This window comes from Dipodomys ordii, unplaced genomic scaffold (assembly GCF_000151885.1).
Source record: "Dipodomys ordii isolate 6190 unplaced genomic scaffold, Dord_2.0 Scaffold212, whole genome shotgun sequence".
NCBI lineage: Eukaryota > Metazoa > Chordata > Mammalia > Rodentia > Heteromyidae > Dipodomys > Dipodomys ordii.
Window position 1 is genome coordinate 1,481,384 of NW_012267428.1, and position 2,848 is coordinate 1,484,231.

The window sequence follows — 2,848 nt, forward strand, 5'->3', positions numbered from 1 at the left end:
TTTTTAAATGAGAGCAAGTCACTCCCTATCAATACTGTGATATGGAGTAAAAGAAAATTATCAGGCTCGAAGCACTTTTGCTTCATGTGAAGTATATCCAAAGCTTCTGAGTTGTGAAAATAGAAAGTTCTCCAAGCTGCCTGATATAAAAAAAGGCAAGTTGGTTTTTGTATAGGATAAAGAGGATTTGAATGAAAAAGGCCACACACAGGCCTCTCAGAGGATGGAACTAGGAAGTGAAAGAAAGTTTGCAGTTTCTCTCCTTTTGTTCTGGCTCCATGTGTTCTGGTGGTTTGCCTCCCTCCTGGCTTTGGGGCCAGGCTCCAGTTCCTGAGGTCGATGTGGCAGTCTCATGCTAGATGAGTCACAGCTCAGGAAACCACAGCTGGTTCTGCTGTGCTATTTTGTCTTGTAATCAGGATTCGCCTGCTGAATACTGATTCTCTCTCTGTGCTTACAGACCGGCCCATTCTCCTCTCTTCTCCACCTTGCCCTGTCCATGGGCACTGGAATCATTCATTGAGTTTGGCTCTCCCCTTTCTGGATTCTGGTTGGGTACAGGCAGCTTGGCAGCATCAGGAAGTAGAGGGCAGGGGGCAAATGCCATGGGAGCATCAGCTCTTCTGGCAATTGGCCTGTGGAAAGTGGGCTGACCATAGGGAAGCAGGATCCTGTACTAAAGGTCTAAACAACTTTCAGACCCCTGTCTTTCAGCTGTAGTTTATGGCTCTTGTCACCTCCTCCCCTTGTTTACTCACACTTTTGTGGTAACAGATCTCCATTGCCACTGTTCTGGAGCTGTATCTCTATCCCTCAGTTTCTTTTCATCCTTCCCATATCTTTATGAACAATCTATTCATCTTACTGTTGCCTGCTGAAACTCCCCCTCCCCTCCCTCCTATTCTGGCACTTGTAGGATGTAGAGAAGCTAGAAGGTCTAGGTATGACTTTAGAAACAAAAAAGCCAGAAAGAAGATACCCAGAATCCTGCTTGAAATGACATAATAGTAATTATTATTATTATAACAGTTATATAATAATTATTATTATACACATGCACTAGATGGGATTCTTTTTTATTGTGAAAATACTGTACAGAGAGGTTACAATTACATGGGCAAGATAATGAGTACATTTCTTATCAAGCATTGTAGCCTCCTCGTTTGTTTCCCCTTCCCATCCCATCCTCCCTCCACCCCCCAACCCAATAGATGGGATTCTTTTCTAAGAAACTTTCAGCTGGTGCTGGTGGCTTACACCTTTAATCCTAGCTACTCAGGAGGCTGAGATCTGAATATCACAGTTCGAAGCCAGCCAGGACAAGAAAGCCTGTGAGACTCTTGAATCTCTAATTAAGCCCCTTAAGCTTCCCCATCCTACCTCCCCCAAAAATCCAGAAGTGAAGTGAAGGCTCAAGTTGCAGAACACTAGCCTTGAGGAGGAAAAAGAAAAGCTAAGGGACAGAGCCCAGGCCTTGAATTCAAATTGTACTACCAGCACAAAACAACAACAACAACAAACAAAAGCTCACCTCTCTATCATCACCATATGTGAAAACATACTATAAATTTGGTTGAGACCTTTCTTCCTCCTCTCTTCCTTATGACACAGCTGCCTAAAAGTATCAGATAGGGGAACACAAAGCATCTTCAGTGTGTTACTCAAGGGATAGTGCAGGCTGTTGAGCAAGTGTGAGGCCTAGTACCATAAAAAAAATTTTTTTTAAGAAGACATCTTTAAATTGTTGACTTTTCTTTTCACTTTTATGTAAGGCTGGTCTCCAGAATACCTCTCTTTTCCTTCTTTGTTTCCATTTGATTCATGACATGAGGCTGGGAGCCTGTTTCTGGTCGCTCTTGCCCAATCTGTTCCTCAGTCCTCTGTCAAATTTATCACAAATTGATCCAGGTCTGGGTCTGGTCAGGTTCCAGATCAAAGCATTCTATGGTGTCCTGTTGAAGTGTCTGAACTCTTTAGCCTGACATTGAGATCTTGCAGTCAATCTCACCCCAGTTTTCTGCCTAGGAACTCTTCCTCCTGACCAGTCCTTCCATTCTTTCTGTCTTTTGTTTCATACGCAGGGCATCTCCCCCTTAAGAGGGCCTTCCATGCCCTCTGAGCAGAGGAGGTTTGAGCTTCCATCATTCTCAGAGATCAAGGAGGAGGAGCTGAGAGAGGAGAGGAGAGTTCACATGTCAGCTATATGTCTGGGCTCCCCCTGAGGCTGTCACTTGCAGGTGCACTGGGGACCCTCTGGGAGCATTTTTGTGCTGATGCTTTGCCAACTCCATCCCAGAGGAGCTGAGAAGGAAACCTGGGGCTCTAGGCAGTGTTATCTCCTCTCAGGCCTCTCTGGTATCTGCTTGTGTTCTCTGGCTTCATTTCATGATGGTACCTGCTGCCTTTTGGGCCCCCAGGATGTCTCATGTGATAGCCTGGACTGAAGATTAAGCCAATCTTGTGGATCACTGGAGTCTCAGCTTCCTGGGACTCTTAAGCACTAGATTGTGTCCTATTTTTAGATGGGGAATTCTGGCCTGCTTTGTGAATGTCAGGGGTGGGGGTAGGTATGCCTTCCTTTGCTTATATAGAAGCCTCAAGTATTCTATTGCTTTTTAAGTTTAGTTCAATCATTAGTTGGTTTCAGACTATACATGTGCATACATGCACATGCAGGCACACACACTCACTCACTGCTTTGATCATTCATACTTTTGATCATTCAATCCTGAATTTTAATTTCTTTGATTATAGCAACAAAAATTCTTTCCAACCAAGACCTTACATGACAACACTATAATAATGAATATCATGCAACTAACTTTTGGGTAGTTGATTATACATGCAT